Source organism: Sapajus apella, unplaced genomic scaffold (genome assembly GCF_009761245.1).
Source record: "Sapajus apella isolate SASKATOON/1434 unplaced genomic scaffold, GSC_monkey_1.0 scaffold64, whole genome shotgun sequence".
Taxonomy (NCBI): Eukaryota; Metazoa; Chordata; class Mammalia; order Primates; family Cebidae; genus Sapajus; species Sapajus apella.
In genome coordinates this window covers 111,003-137,860 of record NW_022437004.1, presented here as the reverse complement: position 1 = coordinate 137,860, position 26,858 = coordinate 111,003, and the positions used below count along the sequence as shown (strand labels likewise).

Here is a 26,858-nt window from a genome sequence, read left to right as displayed (position 1 = left end):
CTTACAAGAAGCTATGAACAAGAACTGAAACATTTTCTGTTTTAAGAGGAATTGAGGCTTGAAAGCCATTCTAAAATTAAAATTAATAAAGGTGAAAAATAATTTTGAAAGCAAATACTACAAAACTTTAGACATTAAAATTGGCACTAGCTAGTATATGAAAACATGTCTATAAATGCATGGGAAGTAATAGTACAGATTCCAGGTATGAGCAACTTATTGCAGATATATACTTAAATATATAGGCTGGGCGCGGTGGCTCAAGCCTGTAATCCCAGCACTTTGGGAGGCCGAGGCGGGTGGATCACGAGGTCAAGAGATCGAGACCATCCTCATCAACATGGTGAAACCCCGTCTCTACTAAAAATACAAAACATTAGCTGGGCATGGTGGTGCGTGCCTGTAATCCCAGCTACTCAGGAGGCTGAGGCAGGAGAATTGCCTGAACCCAGGAGGCGGAGGTTGCGGTGAGCCGAGATTGCGCCATTGCACTCCAGCCTGGGTAACATGAGTGAAACTCCGTCTCAAAAAAAAAATATATATATATATATTCCAGATACAAGTATACTTATATATTCCAGATATAAGTGTTTCTTTTACTTGAAAATTAAAGTAGCTTTTAATTATACCCTGTTGTGGCTGAGGACTCTTTCTGGGGAGAATAGGTCCTACATTTGTGATGAAAAATTCCAAATAGACTTTTGCTGATGAAATATAAACAATCCTTTTTTGAATTTTTGAACTGTCCCTTGACTCAGGAATCAGCCTGAAACATGGTTATGCAGAAATACTGAAGGAATAAAGCAAAGGATTAAAGTCTCTAAAACAGACTTTTCCTTTTAGCCAGTCTTGAAACATATCCCAAATACTGTATAATCTGTCCATCCTCATGAAGACGTTGAAGTTTAGGCCATGAAATTCAGAACTTAAAAAAAAAAAAGTTGGTAGAAATGGTTTTTATATACTTTATACTCATTTTTCACAGATTCCCTTTTTGAATTTACCTATTTGCTAAAATAGGTATAATTGGCACTTTCACAGTCATTCATAGTATGCACAGAGCATCCAAATACTTGAGTGCCCAACATACATGTTCCGAGCTGAGGTCAAAAAGGTGACACCATTGTTTCAACTCTCATACTACAAATGAGTATCCTTTTAACAGTATTTAGTGCCACGTTTTTCACATTTTTTGCTTTTTTTGGTGATTTTACTGTTTAAAATGACCTCTAACCTTAGTAACAAAGTTTTATCTGGTATTCTAAGTACAAGAAGACCTTACAGAAAAAAATACGTGTTTCAGATAGCTTTATTCAGGCATGAGTTACAATGCTATTGGCCATTCAATGTTAATATATTAATATAAATAAGATGTCTTCAAACAGAAACAGTGTAAAACAATGTTACATGTTGATTGATTTTGTTGAGAGATTCCCAGGAACCTCTGTTTTACCTGGGAGCAGTGGTTCAGCATTCATTAATTCAGTGGTCGCAAAGACGTTATCATAGGTAACAAGAATTATCTGTAACTTTTTAAACATTTTTATTGGGATATAATTCAGATAAAAAGTTCACCCATTTGGAGTGTACACGTCAATGACTTTTTAACACAGGTCGAGTATCCCTGATCTGAAATGCTTGGGACCAGAAGTGTTTTGAATTTCAGATTTGGAGATACTGCATTACCAGTTGAACATCCCTAATCCAAAAATCTGAAATGCTCTAGTGAGCATTTCCCTTTAGTGCCATGTCGGTGCTCAAAAAGTTTCAGATTGAGGAGCATTTTGGATTTCAGATTTTCCAATTAGCAATGTTCAACCTGTATATTCAGAATTGTGCAACCATCACCACAATTTAAATTTAGAACATTTTATCACCGCAAAAAACCCTGTACCTATTCATGGTCACCTTCACACCTACTTCCCCAGCACTAAGCAACCACTAACCTGGTTTCTGTCTCTAAATGTCCCTGTGAATTATCACTGCCTTTTGTCTGGCATCTTTCACTTAACATGTCTCCAGGGCTCAACCACAGTAGATCATGTACTTCATTCCTTTTTATAATTGAACAATATTCTTTTGTATGGGTATACCACATTTTATTTATTATTTGGTAGGCATTTGGTTTTTTTGTTTTGTTTTTTGCCATTATGAATGCATCTATACCCTTTCAAGTACAAGTTTTGTGTGCAAATGTTTTTATTTCTCTTAGACATACACCTAGGAGTAGAATTACTGAGTCGTGCTATGTTTAGCTTTTTGAGAAACTACCAAACTTTTTTTTTTATTTTTTTGAGACAAAGTCTTGCTCTTGTCCCCCAGGCTGGAGTGCAGTGGTGTGATCTTGGCTCACTGTAATCTCCGTCTCCCGGGTTCAAGCAATATTCTGCCCCAGCCTCCTAAGTAGCTGGGATTACAGGTGCCTGCCACCATGCCCGGCTAATGTTTGTATTTTTTTGTAGAGACGAGGTTTCACCATGTTGGCCAAGCTAGCCTCAAACTCCTGACCTCAGTTGATCCGCCCACCTCAGCCTCCCAAAGTGCTGAGATTACATGCGTGAGCCACTGCGCCTGGCTAAGAGTCTCATGCTCTACCGACTGAGCAAGCCAGGCTTGCTTCAAACTTTTCCAAAGTGGCTACACCATTTTGTATTCCCACCAGCAATGTATCAGGGCTCTAACTTCTGCACACCCTAGAGTTTCTTGATCGCTCATGAAGAGAAGACTCATTATTTTACAGTCTTATCATCTGGGACCATTTAGATGTAATAACTTTGCCCTCCCCCATAAGGTTGTTACACTGCAACTGCAATTCTTTGAAAAGTGTTTTTAATTCTCTCAATTTGCCTCTTCTGCTTTCTCTCACTTTATTGGATTTTAACTCATTTTCCTGTTCCCAAGCTTCAGTCATGAAAAAATCCATAATGTCCTCACATCTGGTCGAGGTCATATTGTAATGGGAGTGGCAACCACTGAACCACTGAAAGCACACATACAAAATTACATAAAAAGCAATGAAGAAAAGTTGCTAGGAGAGAATTACAAAGGAGGCAAAGATGAGCTTAGAGATGTCTAAGGGTGTAACATTTCAACAGGCCTAAAAGATGAACAGAGGCCATCAGGGAAAGAGTAAATTGAAATGCCTTCCAGTCAGGGAAGAGCCTGTACAGTGACCCTGACTTAGGAGAAAGTCTAGCACTTCCACGAACCTGAAAGAAGGGCAACATGCCTGGAACCTAGTGAGCCAGGGGAAAGAGTAGTAGGAAAATGAGACTGAAAAGGTGAGCAAAGAGGATATAGTTCATGCCATCTTGAGAATTTAGCTGTATTCTTAGTTTCTACTTTTAGAGTAAAATGAGAAAGGAAAAAACCCTTAAGCAGGGGAATTACAGAATCCAATAAGATCAACTCTAAAGGTCTTGAACAATCAGCAGATAATCAGTTATGGCTGTGGAAAAACAAAGTGCTTTATCTCGTGCTTTCATTAATGACCAATAGGAGCTACTAGTATGCAATTTGCTTTTCTTTTCGTTTTTGTGGGTACAAAATAGTTGTATATATTTATGGGTTACATGAGATATTTTGATACATGAATGCAATTTCATCAGGGTAAATGGGCTATCCATCACCTTAAGCATTTACCCTTTGTGTTACAGACAACCCAATTACACTCTTTTAGTTATTTTTAAATGTACAATTATTTTTTACTGTAGTCCCCCTGCTGTGCTAGCAAATACTAGGTCTTTCTAATTTTTTTGTACTCCTTAACCCCCCCAGTTTCCCCAGCACCACTTCTCCACTACCCTTCCCAGCTACAATTTGCTTTTTAAAACTATTCATTGGCTTGCTTTGAGAACAAAAAAAGACAAACCTAAGCATACATGTTAAATTTTTTGAGGTCCCAAAGTTGATTTGAATATGCTCAAAGGATCTTTATTCACTAGTTATGTTAACTAATGGTCACACTATACTTGGGCATTCATTCCACCCTCATCTGCCACCCCCATCTTTGAGCTGAATCCAATCTCAATTCTAGCTCCAATTGACAGACCATGGAGCTCTACCCTTGGAACAATTTGACTTATCTAAGACACTCCTGTCCCCATCCCCACTATAACTAATACAAAGGTTCTTGGGGCTGGTTTTACCTCCTCCTGCATTCAGACTTTTGACCTAAGTCTGTGATTCCTGTTGCCTGATCTCCCAAATCATGAATCCTCATGTGCCCATGTAGACTAACGCCCATGCTAACTCATCTTCTTTAAGTCCATATCTCTTCAGTTGAGCCCAATACAGGATTCAGTTCTTCCCCATGTAAAATGAAATCTTCTTGGCCGGGTGCAGTGTCTCAGGCCTGTAATCCCAGCACTTTGGAAGGCCAAGGCAGGTGGATCACCTGAGGTCAGCCTGGCCAACCTGGCAAAACCCCGTCTCATTAAAAAATACAAAAAAAATTATCTGGGCGTGGTGGTGGGTGCCTGTAATCCCAAGTACTTGGGAGGTTGGGGCAGGAGAATTGCTTGAATCTGGGAGGCAGAGGTTGCAATGAGCAGAGATCGTGCCACTGCACTCCAGCCTGGGCAGCGAGCGAGACTCTGTCTTAAAAAAAAAAAAAAAAAAAAAAGAAAAGAAAAAGAAAATCTTCTTGTCCAGCTCTGTCCCTTGCCTATCCACTCCATCAATCTTACCTGTACAGGCACAGCCCAGAGCCCAGTCCAGCCTCTTCTGGTCTAGTTTCTGCTGCTGCATTAAAAAACACCCTTAAGTGGAGGACTGAGAAGGTGAGGCAGTTCTGCTCCGTGCTGCCTTGTACCGGTTAAGACCTCCAAAATGGAAGGGCTGCCCAGGCAGAGGATGTCCTCCTGCCACCTTTGGAGGGGCAGTGCTGTGCTGGCCAACATTTGTGATGCTGCATGTCCCTAGCTCAGGTGAGGTCAAAGGATGAAGATGTCAAAATCACTGCTTCTCACCCTTGTGCCCACTTTAACTCCTAACAGATGGCATTCACCTGTGCAACGCTCCCTCTGGGCATTGTAGTTTTTAAAAAAAACTCAGAGAGGAAAAAGCATGACAGTAATTGGTCACCTCTGGCACTATTAGGAGCACATCAGTAAGAATGACTCTCAGACTTTGGCACAAGTAAGAGAATCTGTGGGTTTATGTGCAGTTTCCAAGCTTAACTCAAGAAAGCATATCAGAATGCAAAGCAGTACTTAAAAAAAAAAAAAAAACCTAATGGTTTAAAACAAGGTTATCCAGCCTGTTTTAATATAGGATAGCTTTGAATGCAGCCCAACATAAATTCATAGTTTCTTAAAACATAAGATTTTTTTTGCGGTTTTTTTTTTAGCTCATTAAATATTTTTAGGTAGACTGAAGAAGGAGACCCTTTTCTCTTAAACGTCCAAGACCACTTCCCCTTATCCTTCTACACTGCATTTCAAAAGGAGAGGTGAAAGTTGAAAATAGAAGGCACAAGGTCAGTGGAGGAGACAAAACCGGTGCTACTTGCTGGACCTGGAAGTTAAAGATTAAACCCCCAACCCTAGTTCCTATCCTATCTATAGATGGCAGGCCTGGTATGGAGGAATCCTCCCTGGAAGGCGTTGTTCTTGCTTAATCATGATTAGACCCCCACCTAAGCACGCACCCGTCGCTTACCTCATTGATCATGACCCTCTCAAATGTATCCCCTAAGATTATGAGCCTTTAAAAGAGGCCAGGATTTTCTAGTTGGGGAGCTCATTTCTTGAGATGCAAGTCTGCTGAGACTCCTGGCCCGATAAAAAGCCACTTCTTTCACAAACCTGGTGTCCCAAGAGGTTTTGTCTGCCGCGTGACCTGCTATTTTATGTATTAGATTTATTTTATGTGTGCTCTAAGACTGTTCTTCCCATGTGGCCCAGGGAAGCCAAAAGATTGCACATCCCTGGTTTAAAACATCCAGTGGGCGTTGGCTCACACCTGTAATCCCAGCACTTTGGGAGGCTGAGGTGAGAGGATTACTTGAGCCCAGGAATTCAAAACTAGTCTGGGCAACATAGTGAGACCCCGCCTCTACAAAAAATAAAACGTTACCTGGTTGTGGTGTTGCACACCCATAGTCTCAGCTACTCAGGAGGCTGAGGTGGGCAGATCACTTGAGCGCAGGAGGTTGAGGCTGCAGTGAGCCATGAGCACACCACTGCACTCCAGACTGTGCGACACAATGAGACCCTGTCTCAAAAATTAAAAAAAAAAAGAAAAAAAGAAAAAACATTATTTATGTGACTTACAAATCTAATTTGGGCAGGGCTCAAATTAGAGGAGCCCTTATCTGTGATCTACAAGATATTGGCTGGAGTAGCTCAACTGGGGGCTGGCATATGCCTGTCCAAGATGGATTACTCACACAGCTGGCAAACTGATACTGGCTGTCACTTCCTTTTCATTAAGCAGCTTGGGCTTCCTCACAGCATGGTGACTGGGTTCCAAAAGTAAGCATCCTAAGAGGCTGAAAGTGAAAACCGCCAGTTTCTTAAGATGTAGGCCCAGAAATGGCAGTGTCACTTCTACCATCTTCTATGGGTCAAGCAGTCACAAAGCCCAGATTCAGGAGAAGGGGACATAAAGGGGTGTCAAAAAAATCTTAGAGCCCTGTTTGAAAACTTCCACACCTACTCATCTACTCAATGCATTTGGGTGATTTTTTTTTTTTTTGTATGTGTTTCTTTTGCCTTAAGGGGCATTTTTCTCACTTCAGATTTACTTTTAGGACTGTTTGAGAAATTCTGAGTTGTTACCTGTAGCTCTGGGTCTATCCATTGGTCAGGCACTCCAATGATTTAACTGGAAACAAGAACTTACCTCCTAGATTTTTAATTAGAGCAAAGCAGTTTCATCAGGTTTGTAAGGTAATTTCCAATGCTATATAAACATCTCTAAGTTATCTTCACACAAGACCCTCTCAACCTTAAAGCAGAACTAGTGTAGGACACCTTCCCACTCCCCTCCCTACACAAGTCAATAATTCTGTATATCTGGTCTCCTAATCTGTAAGTGGTATAAATGAACATCATACTCATGAGTCCAGTGGTTTGTTTTAAATAGTTTGACATTCTCTTTTGTGATGTGTTACCTTGGCTAGCCTATGGTACCCAACTGTTGGTCAAACACTAATGTAGATATTGCTGTGAAGGTAATTTTTAGACATGATTAACATTTATAAAAGCAGATTACCATTATAATGTAGGTAGGCCTCATTCAATCAATTGAAGACCTTAAGAATAAAGACTGAGCTTTCCCAAAGCAGAAGGAATTCTGCCTCAAGACTGTAACATAGAAACCCCGCATGAGTTTCCAGCCTGCTGGCCCTCCTTACAGATTTCAGACTCAGAACTGCTACATCAGCTACTAACTGCATTTGCAGCCTGCTGGACTATCCTACAGATTTCAAACTTCTCAATCCCCACAATTGCATGAACCAATTCCTTCAAATAGGAAAAAAAAAAAAAAAAAAAAAAACTTAAAATGTATTTAGTTATGGAAAGAAATAGATTCTGTCAGCTCTGTTTCTCTAGAAAGCGTGAATTCACCTTTTGTAACATTCTGTGCATTAATGATTAACTTGAACTTATAAAGATTTGCAAGGAAAAGATCAACATAAATCTAGACTGCTAGAGGCTCTATATACAACCTATGTTTAGAGATTATCAGTGATATGGTTTGGGACTTTGTCCCCACCCACAGCTCATGTTCAATTGTAATCCCCAGTGTTGGAGATGGGGCCTGGTGGGAGATGATTAGATCATAGGGATGAATTCTTATGAATGGTTTAGCACCATCCCTTTGGTGCTGTTCTCATGAAACTGAGTTATCATGAGATCTTGTTGTTTAAAAGTGTGTAGCAGCTGGGCATGGTGGCACACTCCTGTAATCCCAGCAGTTGGAAGGCTGTGGTAGGTGGATTGCCTGAGTCCAGGAGTTCAAGACCAGCCTGGGCAACATGGCAAAACCTTATCTCTATCAAAAATACAAAGAAATAGCCAGACATTGTGGTGCAAGCCTGTGGTCCCAGCTATGCTGGAGGCTGAGGTGAGAGGATCACTTGAGCCTACATGTCAAGGCTGCAGTGAGCTGACACTGTGCCACTTCCACTCCAGCCTGGTCAACAGAGCAAGACCTTGGTTCAAAAAACAAATGTGTGTAGCATCTCCCCGTGTCTACGTTCATCCTGCTCCTGGCCATGTGAAGTATCCGCTCCTTTGTCTTCTGCCACAATTGTAAGTTTCTTGAGGACTGCCCAGAAGCCAAGCAGATGCCAGAATCACACTCTCTGTACAGCCTGCAGAACTGTGAGCCAAATAAGCCTCTTTATAAATTACCCAGTCTCAGGTATTTCTTTATAGCAATGCAAGAATGGACTAATACAATCAGTCGGTGATACTGGACAAAATTTTGACAGTCTCCTCCTCATAGCCACCGAGCCAAAGTGCCATTGCCAACATGGTGGTGGTTTCCTCATTTGCAGTAATGTATGGGATTATGTTTACATTTAGTTGTACATAGTATATACCCTCAAAGCTGATTAAATGAGTCACTCAACACTGCTTACAAGAAAAGACTTAACAGATGAAAAAAACCCTGCATCTTTAGAGTATAAACAGTGATGTTGACTGGTTCTGAAGTTTCTGAAAGGCAGAACAATAGTGGGAAAAATATGTTTTATAATTGATTTGCCAACAGAAGTGGAAAAGTTACTGGGTAATAAACCAGCATAGCTCTGGAAGAAATACCTCTTGTCAAATTAATGTATTTTTTTTCAACAGAGTTATTTCTCTATTGGAACAGGAGAAAATGATGGATGTCATTTGTTCTCAGTGTAGCCAGGCATTTTATCCTGTCTGACATTATGTAGTTATTTGTAAACCAGAAAAAAAACGAACAAAAAACATGATCTAACACCTCAGTTCTTAAGTGAGTGTGTTTGAGAATGCTAAAGGATTTGTTCTCAGTTATTTTCAATAGATCACTATCAAGAGCAAAGCAAATGGCATCTTCAGATTTCCATTTTGATATGAATGTGGCTAGAACTTTGGTACTTGGCAGTGAGTAGCCATGAGCAGGAGAAAAGGGTACCAACAATTATTGGGGATTTTTTTTTTTTTTTTGAGATGCAGTCTCACTCTGTCACCAGGCTATAGTGCAGTGGCGTGATCTCAGCTCACCGCAACCTCCGACTCTCTGGTTCAAGCGATTCACCTGCCTCAGGCTCCTGAGTAGCTGAGATTACAGGCACAAGCCACCACGGCCAGCTACATTTTTTTGCATTTTTAGTAAAGACAGGGTTTCACCATGTTGGCCAGGATGGTCTCGAGATCCTGATTTTGTGATCTGCCCACCTCGGCCTCCCAAAGTGCTGGGATTACAGGCGGGAGCCACTGAGCCCGGCCAGCAATTGGGGATTCTTTTAATTTCATGTCATTTTTTCCCTTTGGCGATTGACTTTTATTTCTTCTCTCCCTGTGCCTTGTCCTGGAATAGGATATAAATTTGCCTCTACATCTTATACTTCATGGTGCCAGTCATCTGTAAATATTGACCCTCTGCCTTTGTTTTTAATATTTGGCATTTTGTTGATTTTTCTCATGACCACTGAGTACATTGGAGCTCTGTACTCTTGTCCAGGGGAAGCCCTCTAAGATTTCTCCGAGTATGAGTTGAAAGACTTATTTGGATTTTGATCTTCTCAATGTCTCCTTCTTCTACGGCTATGAATTACCAGCTGTTGGTATTAGAGTCTGTGCCACATTAAGGTCACATTGCCCACACTTTATAAGCAAATTTTAAAAGAACTACATTTTTAAGGATTCTTTATTGAGTAACACATCACATATTTTCTTTACAAGACAAAATTTAATATGTGTAAATTATGGCTTAAGTTTAACAAGGAACTTCTCAGGAACTCATCAATGCATATTAAGAAGCTTGGGTTTTATTTACTCTATACATCAGTGGGTCTTAAAATGTAGAGTATATTAGTATTTCCTATGAAAGTTACTAAAAAGTACAGAATCTAAGGCCCTAATCCCAGAGCTTCTAGCTCAGTAAATCTGGGTTGGACACAGTAATCTGCATTTGTCCAAGCACCATAGGTAATCGTAATATAGAAAATACTTAGGCCGGGCACACTGGCTCATGCCTGTAATCCCAGCACTTTTGGGAGGCCGAGGTGGGCAGATCACAAAATCAGGATCTCGAGACCATCCTGGCCAACATGGTGAAACCCCATCTCTATAAAAAAAAAAAGAAAGAAAGAAAATCCTTAGACTGTAGTTTGAAAAACACCATTGTAGGACGAGGGATACTTAAGGTTCCTGAGCACATGTGTGGCATTGTGGCATGATCACATATGTATTTTAAATGGGTTTTGCTGCAGATGAATTGGAAGAAGGACCAGTTTGGAGGCTATTTCAGTAGCCCAAGAAAGCAATGATGGAGATGGGGCAGGATATTAGTGAGGACTGAAAGGAGAAGATAGATATAAAAGTATATTGATAGTTCTAAATTAAAATGCCTATAGGAGCCAGTCAGGTAACATAAACAAGTTCAGAGACTCAAGAAAAGATTATAAGTAGTGACAGATGCACAAGGCATGCCCCACCTAAAGAAGACAGCTGCAGCCGGGTGTGGTGGCTCATGCCTATCACCATAGCACTTTGGGAGGCCGAGGCATGTGGGTCACTTGAGGTCAGGAGTTTGAGACCAACTGGCCAACATGGTGAAACCCCGTCTCTACTAAATCAAAAATTAGCTGGGTGTGGTGGCGCACACCTGTAGTCCCAGCTACTTGGGAGGCTGAGGTGGGAGAATCACTTGAACCCGAGAGGTGGAGTTTGCAGTGAGCCAAGATTGCATCACTGCCCTCCAGCCTGGGCAACAGAGCAAAACTACATCTCAAAAAAAAAAAAAAAAAAATACAGCTGCTTCTCTGTTCTAGCTGATCTTGGCTATACTGGAGTATGGGTCCACTCTTACCAAATATTATAGTTTCTCAAAAGAATCTAGAATTTGGCATTTAAAATGCAAAACATCCTTATTTTTAAATAGTGGCAACAAATTTAAATTCTTTCCAACCTCAGTGGAAGCCAACCATGATTTTAGGCCCACAGATCCATTTGCAACCTCTTTTTGTGGATGAGGAGGAAAAGGGAAACATCACGGATGACTTCACTGACTCATGGACGCTCACACTGAGAAATCAGGACAAAGGGCCAGTTAAGGGAAAAATGAAGGCATCTTTTCTGAATTTGAACTTAAGAAGCCTGAGATTTCCACGGGGAGATGTTCAGGTGGAAGTTGCTGTATGTGTCTGACGCTCAGAAGAAAGGTCTGAGAGAGAGAGGTTTAGGATAAGCAAGTATGCCAGTACAATGCGATTGGTCGCATCTGCATTTAACCTCCACAGATTCAGTCAAATGCAGATGGCAAAATGGAAAGAAGGAAAACAGATTGAATAGAGTAATTTCTCCACTCGGCGTATGCACCAAAGTGAGCTTGCAATGGAAAATGTGAGTCTCTTCCCTCATTTTATCTCAGTTCCCCACATCACTAACAGATAAGCACTTTGTTGTACCATGTCTAATTCTAAGTACTTTGCTAAGGGATTTTCAAGGGTAAATTTACATGCAATAGTTTTGCCTTACACACTAATTTTAGAGCCTCCCTTCCAATTTCTGAGTCCGCTATATTAAAACCATAAGAAAGGATGAGATCATCCTAGAGACGAATGTAATGAAAAGAGCAGTAGTGTAGCGCTGGATCCAGGAGAACGTCAATGTATGAGATGGAAAGAACCCGTGGAAAAGAAAGGAAATGAAAGGCAACAAAGAGGCCCAAAAGAGTATCAGGGACATCAGTGCATTGGTCTTTCATGTCACATACAGAAGAACATTCCAGTAGAATGAGAACTGAAAATATGTTCATTCTATTTTTGGAATGAACAATTGGAAGGTCATTGTTGACCTTAGGAAGAACTCTTTCAAACTGCCTGGATTAGTTTGCTAGTGCTGCTGTAACAAAGTACCACAGACTGTGTGGCTTAAACAACAGGACATAATATTCTCATAGTTCTGGAGGCTAGATGTCAGAGATTAAGGTGTCAACAGGGTTGGTTTCTTCGGAGGCCTCTCTGCTTGACATGCAGGTATCCGTCTTCTCTCAGTGTCTTCACATAGCCTCACACAGTTGTCCATCTGTGCGTGTATGTGTCCTAATCACTTACTAAAAGGACACCAGTCATATTAAAGTAGGCCCTACCCTTGTGAACTCATTTCAACTTAATTACCTCTTTAAAGACCCGATCTCCAAATACAGTCATATTCTGAGGTGTTGGAAATTAGGACTTCAACATACAATTTTGGGATGGGGTGGAGGGACACAATTCAGAGGAAACCAGATTTCAGGGCAGTGGGGAGATAAGTGAATTGAAGAGAAATGGGGAGGTGGGAAGTAGAGATAACTGGCGAAATTTGAATAAGAGGTTACAGTTAGATTGGCTTTGAGAATCAAAGGAAGAGTTTTTTAACCTGGGAAACACTTGAGATGTTTATAAGCTGAGAAGAAGATGCCAGCGAAGAAGGAGGAAAAAAAAGTATGTGGGAGAGGCAGTGGGTCAAATGCATGCGTGCTTGGCTTCACTTGGAAGGAAGAGAGCCTGGGGGAAAAGAGATGAGGATGGGCAAGAGTGCACACAACCAGATAGCATGGAAAGAGAAGGACCTCGGCCGTCTCAGCCATGTGGGATGCAAGGCCATTCATCAGGATTTGAGAGAGCAGCTAAGGGCTGCATGATAGGCTTGTAAGGAAGGTTTGGAATCATTGCTGAGGAAGGTAGGAGAGGGAGTAGATGGAAGACAAATCTGGAGTGACACTGATCCTATTTGAAGTCTAACTTTGGACCTTCACTGGTTTACCATGTGACTTCAGCTAAATTTTCTAATTATTCCTCTTCATGTTATTCTATGTGAAGTAGGGTTAATAACAACTATGATGAACACATTATTGAGAATATTAAATAATAAAATTGTTGCATTTCAGTGACATTATTAGTAGCATGCTGCTTCTTTCATTACCCAATGCTAGCAAACTAGTTCTAACTTTCTCTTCTTTTTCTTTATTCAAGCTTCATCTGGACCATTTTTCCAGGGCTCTATGGTTGACTGTGTAGATTTCATGATGGCATTTCACGTCCATTCAAAAGTTAAGTGAGGAGGCGTTACTTTACCCATTTAGTCATAACGGTTTTCAGAACATTCCAGATAAAGCCTGCTTTTTCTCAAAGAAAATAAAATATACATATACCAAAACATTTTCAAATTAAAATAGGCACTGAACAAATATATTGCTGCCAGGAATACTCTAAGCTCTACTCAAAGCTGGTTTGTAGGATTGTAAATTGAGACCAGCCTTTGCTTCTTATCCTATAGGGGCAATGAGTCAGGATTTCCTGAAATTAAGCAATCATGTAAAATGCATCAGCAGTTTCTAGAACACCTCCGGCATCCTTGTGCCAAGAAATTAACATGTTTTCTACTTGGCATCTCATTTATATTCCTCAGTGACCCCATTAAGATCCTTCTATCAGCCTGAATCAGTATGATAATGTAGCTAAGATTCATCACTGAAAGTTTATTTTTTCTGGAAATGCATAAGCTTGATGATGATCGCTACATATCATTGGGAGTGTTGAATTCAAAGTCAGAATCGTGACTTTATAATCAAAGTTACACTAGCTATTAGTCCTATTTCAACCCCTCGCATTGCTTAACATGATTTTAGCCTGATTCTTGTCCCAACTCTACTACACTGGAACTTTTCTTCGCTACCAGTAATCTCCTCATTGCCAACCCTTTGTTCTCATTCTATTTGAACTTTCTGTAGCAATTTCATCTCTGTACTGAAAGACCTTTTGTTTCCAAAATAGAATTTTTTCCCCTAGCGATCTTCTATCTTTCTTTGCTGGTTACTTCTTATTCCTGTGCCTACCCCCGGGATGCTGCAGTTGTCCCAGGGTTATGTCATTGTCCCTCCTCCTGTCAAGTGTCAGAAATTCAAATGGTAGCAGGGACTGGGCCAGGCAGGTAACATGAAAGTCTGATATAATTAATAGTAGTGTGGGGACTCTGGCAAAGAGAAGATGCATACATACCCCATTTGGAGGCACCCACAACTGAAAGCTTTTTAAATACCATCTTGGCCAAAAAACTTTCATAGACTAAGCTGTATGGCTTTTTAATAACAGAGCTGTTCTCAGAAACCAGGTCTTCTTGTCCAAGCCTCTGAGGGCAGGACCCATTTATAGGGTGTTTTGTGTACCACTTAACCTCTGCTGAATACGTAAGTAATCATTCCTGAATTTGAGTTCAGGGGCCTAAGTCACTCAGCATGTTTTACTTTTTAATCTGTAAAACAGGCTACCCCAGAAGTTCACTTACATTTGTTTCTAAATATGATACAAACATTTTACTGTTAGTGATATCATTTTTATCTTAAAAGTTTTCCAAAGGGCCTTCTTGTGTTTCTCTAACTTAGAAGTGTCACCTCCCTGCATCCTGAAGTTCCTTCCGATCTGTGACACCCACCAAGAGTTTACTTACACTGTTATATCTGACATTTATGCGGAGTTCACAGGTGATCATCCTGGCTTATAAGAAGGGAAGAACTCACCTTCTTCATCTAGAAATCTTAGTTTTTTGTGCTCTGCCTATGCATTTTCCTAGGTTTAGCAACCACAAATATGTACTTATTTAACATCCTTTATCACGAAATTTCAATTTACCTATGAGAAAATGATTTAATAAAGAATCTGGGCCATGGGCGGTGGATCACGCCTGTAACCCCAGCACTTTGGGAGGCCAATGTGGGTGGATCATGAGGTCAAGAGATCAAGACCATCCTGGTGAACATGGTGAAACCCCGTCTCTACAAAAAATTAGCTGGGCATGGTGGCGCGTGCCTGTAATCCCAGCTACTCAGGAGGCTGAGGCAGGAGAATTGCCTGAACCCAGGAGGCAGAGGTTGCGGTGAGCCGAGATCATGCCATTGCACTACAGCCTGGGTAACAAGAGCAAAACTCCGTCTCAAAAAAAAAAAAAAAAAGAATCTGAGTGAAAACCTAACATCTGAAGGTGCTTTTTCTTGCACAGAGTACACAATATAAAAAACAATCAGGCCGGGCACAGTGGCTCACACCTGTAATCCCAGCACTTTGGGAGGCCAACACGGGCAGATCATGAGGTCAAGAGATGGAGACCATCCTGGCCAACACGGTGAAATCCCATCTCTACTAAAAATATGAAAAATTAGCTGGGTTTGGTGGTGCATACCTGTAGTCTCAGATACTCAGGAGGCCAAGTCAGGAGAATCACTTGAACCCAGGAGGCGGAGATTACAGTGAGCCAAGATCGCAAGACTTTGTCTCAAAAAATAAAATAAAAAACAATCAGAAAGTATTTGCTTGAGAACATTCTCGAAATGATACACAACCTCACACAGCACTTTTCATGTTTGCGAAAGCTGTTATGAAGACACCAAAGGAATTTCTCTTGAAGCAAAGACTAATGAGAACTAAGTTCTGATTTTTTTTATCTTGCCCAAATTCCTGTCTAAGGGGTCTGGGGAGTCAAGGCCTGCAAACCATAAATTTTCATCAAGATGGGTTTTATTTACCCCTATATGTCCTGACTTACTTTTAAATCTGACTCTGATATAACATTATAAGACAAAGGAGAAAATCGAAATCTTTTACCCAAAAACATGTTTCTTTGCCATATTTTGAAATGGCTCTGAAATCCTTTGTGGGGAAAAATTTGCTCCATAAAGAATCTCTATTAACTTAGCTAGATCTTTTTCTTCCAGGCCCTCCAATCCTGAAGAGAGTAACTGAGAGTCTATCACCTTTTAAAAGTTCTGAATAGGAAACATTTGTCATCTATTGTATCTAAGGGCAGCCACTATGAGACTTAAAAAAACTCGTAGTCTCCAAACCTCCTTAAGCTGATAAGCAACTTCTGCAAAGTTTCAGGATACAAAATCAATGTGCAGAAATCACAAGCATTCCTATACACCAATAACAGACAGCAGACAGCCAAATCATGAGCGAACTCCCATTTGCAATTGCTTACAAAGAGAATAAAATACCTGGGAATACAACTAACAAAGGAGGTAAAAAATCTCTTCAAGGAGAACTACAAACCACCGATCAAGGAAATAAGAGAGGACACAAACAGATAGAAAAATGTTACATGCTCATGGTTAGGAAGAATCAGTATTGTGAAAATGACCATAATTCCCAAAGTAATTTATAGATTCAATGCCATCCCCATCAATCTACCATTGACCTTCTTCACAGAACTGGAAAAAAACACTTTAAATTTCGTATGGAACCAAAAGAGAGCCCACATAGCCAAGACAATCCTAAGCAAAAAGAACAAAGCTGGAGGCATCATGCTACCTGACTTCAGACTACACATCAAGGCTACAGTAATCAAAACAGCATGGTACTGGTACCAAAACAGAGATATAGACCAATGGAACAGAACAGAGGCCTTGGAAGCAACGCCACACATCTACAACCATCTGGTATTTGATAAACCAGACAAAAACAAGCAATGGGCAAAGGATTCCCTGTTTAATAAATGGTGTTGGGAAAACTGGCTAGCCATAGGCAGAAAGCTGAAACTGGACCCCTTCCTTACGCCTTATACAAAAATTAACTCCAGATAGATTAAAGATTTAAACATAAGAACTAACACCATAAAAACCCTAGAAAAAAACCTAGGCAAATCATTCAGGTCATAGACACAGGCGAGGACTTCATGACTAAAACACCAAAAGCAATGGCAACAAAAGTCAAAATAGACAAATGGTACCTAATTAAACTTAAGAGCTTCTGCACAGCAAAAGAAACAATCTTAAACTGGCAACCAGCAGAATGGGAAAAAATTTTCACAATCTACCCATCAGACAAAGGGCTAACATCCAGAATCTACAAAGAACTAAAGCAGATTTACAAGAAAAAACAAACTCGTTCAAAAGTGGATGAAGGTTATGTACACTTTTCAAAAGAAGACAAATATGTGGCCAAAAAACATATGAAAAAATGCTCATCATCATTGGTCATTAGAGAAATGCAAATCAAAACCACATTGAGATACCATCTCACGCCAGTTAGAATGATGATCATTAAAACATCTGGAGACAACAGATGCTGGAGAGGATGTGGAGAAATAGGAACACTTTCACACTGTTGATGGGAGTGGAAATTAGTTCAACCATTGTGGCGACTGTGTGGCGATTCCTCAAGGATCTAGAAATAGAAATTCCATTTTACCCGGCGATCCCATTAGTGGATATATACCCAAAGGATTATAAATCATTCTATCATAAAGACACATGCACACGTATGTTCATTGCAGCACTGTTTACTATAACAAAGACCTGGAACCAACCCAAATGTCCATCGGTAATAGACTGGACAAAAAAAATGTGGCCCATATACACCATGGAATACCATGCAGCCATAAAAGACGATGAGTTCATGTCCTTTGTAGAGACATGAATGAATCTGGAAACCATCATTCTTGGCAAACTGACACAAGAACAGAAAATCAAACACTGCATATTTTCACTCATAGGTGAGTGATGAACAATGAGAACGCTCGGGCACAGGGAAGGGAACAACACCCACAGAGATAGGTCAGGGGGTTGGGGGGGTGGAGGAGACGGGGAGGGATAACACCAGGAGAAATACCTGACATAGGCGACAGTGGTGGGGAATGGAGACAGCAAACCACCATGGCATGTATGTACCTATGCAACAATCCTGCAGGATGCAGGATGTGCGCATGTACCCCAGAGCCCAAATACAATAAAAAAATAAAAAACAGAATAAAACAAAAAAAAAACTTTGGTCTCCACATTTCTTTATTTTAACTTGAACATTTCCTTTCTATTGATCCCAGGTATTTAGACAAAATCAACCAATTGTCAATCAGAAAATGTTCAAATTTACCTACAGCCTGGAAACCACCCCCATCCCCCACTTCCCATCCCCCATCCCCCATCCTCCACTCCCCACTCTCCACCACCACGCCTCACCCCCACCACCCCTGCCACCCCTCTTTGAATTGTCCTGCCTTTCTGAAGCAAACCAGTGTATTTCTCGAATGTATTTGATTGATGTCTCATGCCTTCCTAAAATGTGTAAGACCAAGCTGCACCCTGACTGCCTTGGGCACATGTTCTCAGGACCTCCTGAGGGCTGTGTCATGGGCCATGGTCATTCATATTTGCCTCCGAATAAATGTCTTTAAATATTTTACAGTGTTTGACTCTTTTTGTTGACACTAAAAAGATATCACTCTTCTTCTTCTTCCTCAGGATGTGTTATCACCAGCTCAGCAGAGGCAGTTCAGTTTGGCCCAAGAACCAATGTTTCTCATTTTGCATGGTTCTAAACATGTAAAACAGTCTTACCTTAAGCTCCCTAAATAAAAGGGGACTTGGTTGGGCTTGGTGGCTCATGCCTGTAATCCCAGCACTTTGGGAGGCCAAGGCAGGCGGATCACCTGAGGTTGGGAGTTCAAGACCTGCCTGACCAACATGGAGAAATCCCATCTCTACTAAAAATACAAAATTAGCCAGGCATAGTGGTGCATGCCTGTAATTCCAGCTAGTAGGGAGGCTGAGGCAGGAGAATTGCTTGAACCCAGGAGTGGAGGTTGCAGTGAGCCAAGATTGCGACATTGCATTCCAGTCTGGGCAATAAGAGTGAAACTCCATCTCAAAATAAATGAAATAAAATAAAATAAAATAATAGAAGAGGACTCAGGTTTGTTGGTGATAAAAGTGCTTGATGGCAGAAAGTGGGACCAACACTCAGGCAAAAGTTTTCTCAGCAAGGCAGTTTACTTCTGCATGGAAGGCAGAAGCAAGGCACCGAACAAAGGAGAGCAGCAGTTTTTCCCTAATGCGGACCCTGTTCCTGTGTCCTCCCACTTGGGCTGGGGTCAGACCACACAATCTAGGCTAAATCCGTTTGGCTACTGTTGACATCATCAAGGGGCAAGGGTGGGCTTTTGACGGGAAGGACGGTTACATAGGTGACCAGAAATGCTTGGGCATGTTTGGTCACAGCAGAGATAGATGAGTGGGAAAGATTATAGAATAGAACAAAGAAAAGGCCGGGCGCGGTGGCTCAAGCCTGTAATCCCAGCACTTTGGGAAGCCGAGGTGGGTGGATCACGAGGTCAAGAGATCGAGACCATCCTGGTCAACAAGGTGAAACCTCGTCTCTACTAAAAATACAAAAATTAGCTGGGCATGATGGTGTGTGCCTGTAGTCCCAGCTACTCGGGAGGCTGAGGCTGGAGAATTGCTTGAACCCAGGAGGTGGACGTGGCGGTGAGCCGAGATTGTGCCATTGCACTCCAGCCTGGGCAACAACAGCGAAACTCCGTCTCAAAAAAAAAAAAAAAAAAAAAAGAATAGAACAAAGAATCAGAAACGGAAAACCTTTGCAGATTTGTTCTTAACAATTTCCCCCCTCTTAAATTTATATATTTTCTCCTTCAAACTTATCTAACTTGAGTTGGCTTTGTTGTTCTTCTAGGAGAAAGGATCTATTAGTATAGGATTGGGAGAAACTGGGGAAGGTTTTGGTAATAGCTGTTTCTGTAATTCTCTGAACTAGTCCACAAACGCAGGGTATGAGGCAGCATCTGACAAGAATAAACACACCTATTACTATTTCCAGAGAAGAATTGAGGCCATGATTCTTTTCCATTTACTGAACCACCTTTCTAGCTATCCCATAAAAGGTTATTGACTCCAGAATTTTTAGCTAGTTCATTGGATAAAGCAGTAAGTACTTGTAAAGCATTTGTTAAGCTCCTATTGGGGGCAGTATTATTTGGGTAGAAGGTACAACATTGAGTTTGAATCATAACGCAAACCCCACCTTATTTGGCTAATATCATGTCTAGAGCCATTCTGTTTCCCCAAGCCATCTGGCCAGTAGGTCCTAATTGGTCAGCTATTCCTTTGACATCATCCTTGGTGTAATTGTAATACTGCTGCTGATTATAATAGATGTAATTTATCCAATCTATGTTTTTATTAATAGTTACCCACAGAAATAATGATTCAAATCCTGCAGCTATTTGGTCTAGGGCTTTGAATCAATCAGATACCCCCTGTGGGACTCCAATTGCATCTAAATAACCTTGGGAGTCAAAAGACCCATAAGGGGGCCTCTCTTATTTTACGGTGTTGTGATTTTTTTTTTCTCTGATTGATGAAATGCCAGGGTGAAAGGGATAGCCAATTGGACAAGAGCACAAGTGCCACTCCAATTACTTGGCAGAACGTCCAGTAACGGTCTGCCACAATACCACCATACATCCACTCGAAGATGACTCAGGGCAGACTGATGGGTAAGCTCTTGGAAGGGCTTAAGCTCACTCTATCCCTTTAAGCTTCCAAGGAACACCAGATTTTCTCCTTGCTGTGAGAGGAATGCGGTGAAATTGACATTGGGAGACGGAAGCTGGATGGCCCTTGGGGGCTGACCCACAGGGTGTCGGACTGCGGGATATAACAGAGAGAGAGCTTGGCATGATTTATTGCCCTAAGCTGTAGAGTCCTGGAAGAGAGCTACCACGCAGCCCCTGTCCCCTTGACTGGAAGGCCATCTGAGTGGAAAGAGGACAATCTGGGCCTCTGGCCTGCCGTGCACACAAGCATAACAATTGCTTTTGTTTCATCGGCAGACAGAATATTTGATCCATTCCAACCAGGCGTTTGTATCTTGATATCCTGTTTCAATTGCTAGAATTTGCCTCAAATCACCTACTTCTAAAATACCTACTTCGGCATTGTTGTTGGTCAGGGTAGATGGCTTAGAAGAAGTGGGGGGTGTCAATAAAATGCATTTTGAAGAAGTCTGTAGGATCATACCCATTGACCTCTACTCCTAAGCCATAAAAGCGTTCTAAAGAGGGCGTAGAGTTGATGGAGGTAGGGGTATTAATGGAGATAGTTTCTCGGCTACAACAGTGAGATTGGCAATTAGAGGGCGTGGTTCCTTTGGTGAGGTGGAGGTGAGATTTTAGATCGGTGCAGCCCTCTGGGGTCCAGCCAGGATCTCTGGTGGTCCAGATGATATCTGCCCATTGAGAGCATATTTCCCAAGTTGGGGTGTCCTATTACCCCCGTTATGAGCAAGATGCAGGGTCAGTGGCTTCTCTGTAGGGACAGAGATATTTTGCTAAAGTAGAGATTTGTCTTTGCCATTGTTCATCCTTCTCACAAGGTATAACAAGGCAAGTATTAAAGGTAATGATATGGGGGGAGTCCGACCCAGTAACACTGTTAACAAGGTGGTCAGAAATAGAATGAGAAAAGAGGAAAGAGTAATAGAATAAATGAAAGAGAGTTAAGCTTTTCTTTTCTTTTTTTTTTAAGACAGGGAATACTTTATTCGAAACCCATCAAAGAAATGGACAGCTTGGGTCTGTAACAAAGCATTCATGTTTTAGAGCATAGGTCAGTAATTGTATATGAGAGCATACACTGCTACATACAAATTAACTGATCAGACCACAACTTTTCAATGTTTAAAACAGAATAAGCTTCCCTGTAAAAGCAGCACCTTTGTGACATTTTAACTTTAGTATTCTTCTCCTTCTTCTTCACCCTCTCCTTCAACAGAATCCACACCAACCTCCTCATAATCCTTCTCAAGGGCAGCCATGTCCTCATGGGCCTCAGAAAACTCTCCTTCCTCCATCCCCTCACCCACGTACCAGTGAACAAAGGCACGCTTGGCATACATCAGGGCAAACTTGTGGTCCAGGCGAGCCCAGGCCTCAGCAACGGCTGTGGTGTTGCTCAGCATGCACATAGCTCTCTGTACCTTGGCCAGGTCTCCACCCGGCACCACAGTGGGAGGCTGGTAGTTGATGCCAACCTTGAAGCCAGTGGGACACCAATCCACAAACTGGATGGTATGCTTGATCTTGATGTGGCAATGGCAGCATTGACATCTTTGGGAACCACGTCACCACGATACAACAGGCAGCAAGCCATGTATTTACCATGGCGAGGGTCACATTTCACCATCTGGTTGGCTGGCTCAAAGCAAGCATTGGTGATCTCTGTTACAGAAAGCTGTTCATGGTAGGCTTTCTCAGCAGAGATGACAGGGACATATGAGGCTAGAGGGAAGTGGATGCGGGATAGGGCACCAGCTTGGTCTGGAATTCTGTCAGGTCAACATTCAGGGCTCCATCAAATCTCAGGGAAGCAGTGATGGAGGACACAATTTGACCTATTAATCTATTCAGGTTAGTGTAGGTTGGGTGCTCGATATCGAGGCTTCTACGACAGATGTCATAGATGGCCTCATTGTCTACCATGAAGGCACAATCAGAGTGCTCCAGGGTGGTGTGGGTGGTGAGGATGGAGTTGTAGGACTCAACTACAGCTGTGGAAACCTGGGGCGCCGGGTAGATGGAGAACTCCAGCTTGGGCTTCTTGCCATAATCAACTGAGAGCCGTTCCATGAGCAGGGAGGTGAACCCAGAACCAGTTCCCCCACCAAAGCTGTGGAAAACCAAGAAGCCCTGGAGACCGGTGCACTGGTCAGCCAGTTTACGAATTCAGTCCAACACGAGGTCAATGATCTCCTTGCCGATGGTGTAGTGCCCTCGGGCATAGTTATTGGCAGCATCTTCCTTGCCTGTGATGAGCTGCTCAGGGTGGAAGAGCTGGCGGTAGGTGCCAGTTCGAACTTCATCAATGACCGTGGGTTCCAGGTCTACAAACACTGCCCGGGGCACGTGCTTGCCAGCGCCCGTCTCACTGAAGAAGGTGTTGAAGGAGTCATCTCCTCCCTCAATGGTCTTGTCACTTGGCATCTGGCCATCAGGCTGGATGCCATGTTCCAGGCAGTAGAGCTCCCAGCAGGCATTGCCGATCTGGACACCAGCCTGGCCAACGTGGATGGAGATGCACTCACGCATGGTTGCTGCTTCGCGGCTGTCGAGCAGATGGTGGAGACAAGGAGGAGAAGTTGTTGCTTCTTACAGCGCGACTCTTAGGCGGTCGATGTAAGAGAACCTGCCAAGCTTTTCTTAGCTTTAGTTTGAGGGGGTTTTTCCCTCGGATAATGACACATGACTCTGGAGGTGGTGATGTTTTCTTGACTCAGGTATCATGGGTCCATCCTTTTTCTGCTGTCTGGACTGTGGTTTCAGTGGGTTGGAGCACGAGGTAAGGTCCTTCCCAGGCTGACTCAAGTTCTTCCTTCTTTCAGCTTTCGATGACGGTTTGGATTTAGGAAAAGGGAAAGTAGAGGAGAGATCAAGTATATAATTCCTGAGAGAAAGCCTATGTTTAACCAGGCCATAGGAAGGCATTTGGTAACTAAGTCTTTAGAACTAATTTGGTCAAGTAGTTCTTCGAGGTTGTAGGATATTCTTATTTAATGTCTAGGGCTTGAGGTAGCACTGTGAAATTGGTTCTATTGAGGTAGTTAGTTTATTAGTAAGCAACTATCTGTGACTTAATTTGACTTAAGTATTAATTCCTTATTCACTTATAAACTCTGAGAACTGCATCACACATGGCCTAGGGTCCTCTGATGCAAGTGGGACAGGATTTCTTTTTTGTCTAGCAATATTCATTGAGTTCTGTCCAGCGCCCATTTCTATTAGCTTTTCTTTTTCAGTGGAAGAAAAAATGGGGATCCCAGTAGTAGGAGGAAGGTAAGGAATTAAGTGGGAAACAGTCATTTTTAGAAGGAACAGCAACCTGCTTGGCTTATGTGTTCTGCTAGGTTATTTTTCCGATTCTTGAAAGACAGGCTTTTCTGGTGTCCAAAGACATGGACAATAGCTATTTCTTCTGGCAACTGAAGATTACTTAATACTGATTAACTCCTTGTGAACAAGGTTTTAACTTTTATTATTAATAAAACCTCATTCAGTCTAAAATTTTTCTAAAAGTATGGGCCACTTAGAATCAGTATAGATGGTTCCTTCCTGGTTTTGCAGTTATTTTAAGGCATGACTCAATGCAAAAAGCTTACAAGTTTGGGTAGACTAATTATTGGTTTTCTTGACTCTATTTTTTAAGAGCTTTTCCATTAATTACTGAATGCCTCAATCACTTGTGAGGAACCAACTACAAATGAGTGCCGCAATGTTTTGAAGTGGGAGGCATTTCTTGAATTGGGCCTAACCTTTGTGTGGTAGTAAATTAAATCTAAACATGTGTATTCTCTTATTAGGTTTAGACTCTGTTAAGAAACCTGCTAGATTAGGTTTGATGGTTAGTGTTAAATTATCTCTTTTTAACAAAACAGCCTTGTACTTTAAGATTCTTGGGTCAATAAACCACCTCTTTGTCTTTCTGATTTAAGATGGTAGATGGTTTTAACTTGATGGGGCGTGCTTACAACTAAATTTCCTCCAAACACAACCCTTGAAGGGCAAAGGACGTGTCCCTGCCACCAACATGGGGCATAATCTGTTTCCTCTTGGGAGGCAGGTCTTCTACTAGCAATGTTTTCTATTAAAAGTTCACAAATCCATTCATCATTTGACCCAAAATTTGGCCAGAAAACTAAAGTTTCGAGGATTGGTTCTTGAGTCCAAATGAATCAGCAAAATCTTATGATTTGTTGCTTTTTCTTATGTTTAGTCTTTTCATCATCCTTCTAATGTTTTAACATGAGACCTAGAGGACTATCAGGGGGAATATCTTTGTTGCTATCTTTATTCTTTTTATTCCCTGTCTTGCTTGGCGTATTTCCCAATTGGGTCCTAGTTAGGCTCAATCTCTCGTATCAGAAATGTCTTACCTATCCTTCTCTAGGGGCTTGCTAGGGCTATTAGGCTCAATTTCGCTTATTAGAAATGTCTCGCCTATCCTTTAGCCCCACCTGCTGGAGGTTCCTTGCACCTTTCTCTCGTTTCGTTGCCTCTGGCCGTTTCCCCAGAGAGAAATTAGGTCTGTTAGCATTGGCTGGACTGTATAAACCCCAACATCAGGATTCCTACAAGAGGGCTACCATTAGCCGTATGAGGTAAACATGGAACCGCAGACTGGACTCAGGCACTCCACACAGCAGTAGTGCTTGTTACCATTCACACACTTTCAACCTCCAGAATCCCAACCACCAAGGAAATACCTCGCCACCCCTGTGGCTTTTCTTACCTTGGTCTGTGCACAGAGTTACCTGATCACCACGGTAATGTGAGCCCCCTTTCCCCCAAGCTGCCAGCCAGCTTCTTTCCCGCATTGCTGAGAGTCTGGGTTTATTTGTCACAGCAGGCAGAGTCTTGATCTTTAGGCCCTGAGGCCACCGCAGTGAGGCAGTGGGATGTGCCATCTCCCCCTGGGAGAGGACCAGAGACCCCCTTCCCGAAGAAGAACGGGAATCCTGGATGAGCCCCCAGATTGTTGGAGATAAAAGTGTTCCGTGCTGCAAAGTGGGACCAATACTCAGGCAAAAGCTTTCTCAGCAAGGCAATTTACTTCTATAGAAGGGCATCTGCATGCAAGGCAGAAGCAAGGGAGAGTGCCTTGAACAAAAGAGAGCAGCAGTTTTTACTCCCTAATGTGGACCCTGTTCCTGTGTCCTCCCTCTGTAGGCTGGGGTCAGACACACAACCTAGGATAATTCCAACTGGCTACTGTTGACATCATCAAGGGACAAGGGTGGGCTTCTGCTGGGAAGGACAGTTACATAGGTGACCAGAAATACGTGGGTGTGTTTGGTCACAGCAGAGATGGGGAGGGCTGATAGGTGAATGGGTAAGATTGCTTTACAGAACAGAACAAAGAACCAGAAATGGAAAGCCTTTGAAGAGAAACTATTTGTTCTTAACAACAAGTTGTAAGAGTACCAGATAAAAACAGACAAAGAGGGAAGCACATGACCCGAGTTCAGGCTTTCCCACCACACTCCCGCACTCATGTTGGTCTCCATTCCTCCACTTGCCCCTACCTCCAGCTCCCCTGTATACCACAGATAAAAATGCCATGCATTTTCATCAAGTGGTCCCTTGAAGCAGTCACATCATATCCATCCTCCTCCAGTTCACTGGCCTGCCCTTTCCCTCCAACTAGCCTTTAACACTTAATACAAATATATTCCGTCTTCTCCTCAGATGTTCCGTGTATACCCCATTAAACTGTAAGTGCTGCAAGGACAGGGACCATGTTTGTCTTGTTACCATTGTATTCATGGGGCGGAGTCCAGTGTCTGGCATGAAGGAGATGCTTCATAAATACTTGTTAAATTTTTTATTTAAAACTTGTTTATACAACTTTTATTTTCTGAATTCCTATTTTTTTTCTTTTATACATTAGAAATAGGGTCTCGCTATATTGCCCGGGCTGGTTTTGAACTCCTGGGTTCAAGCAATCCTGCCTCAGCCTCCCAAAGTGCTGGAATTACAGGCATGAGCTACCATGCTTGGCCAGTGCTTGTTAAATTAAATGAAATCCTCATCCACAGTGCTGGGTTTTTGTCCCAATACTTCTCTCTACCTGCAGTGTCCTGCTGAGGCCTTCTCCGAATTCTCTAACCCACACTAATCTACTCTTTTAATGGGAACAGCATTTCAAGTTTGTGTTATAGAATTTAGCCTATGCTTACATCCCACACTGGTGATGTTTTTTCAATATTCAGGTAAAGATGCTCTTGACTGTTAGGATCTTTGCCGCTCCTAGCACCTACGGTTGCTCAGCGAATACCAAAACTCCTTACAATTAGACACTTAGATATAATAACTAACACCTTTCCAGCA

At 42.0% G+C, this 26,858-nt stretch overlaps 1 non-coding gene and 1 pseudogene across 2 annotated transcripts; one reads left to right on the top strand and one right to left on the bottom strand.

Annotated features, from left to right (window-relative positions):
• Positions 1-4,766: 4,766 nt before the first annotated feature.
• On the top strand, positions 4,767-4,904 carry LOC116530072. The gene has a single exon (XR_004259818.1). It is a non-coding gene; the product is annotated as a small nucleolar RNA SNORA47 (small nucleolar RNA).
• A 16,587-nt stretch (positions 4,905-21,491) lies between these two features.
• On the bottom strand, positions 21,492-23,189 carry LOC116529879 (annotated as a pseudogene). The gene has a single exon (XR_004259723.1). The product of XR_004259723.1 is annotated as a tubulin alpha-1A chain-like (transcript).
• Between the last annotated feature and the right edge of the window lie 3,669 nt (positions 23,190-26,858).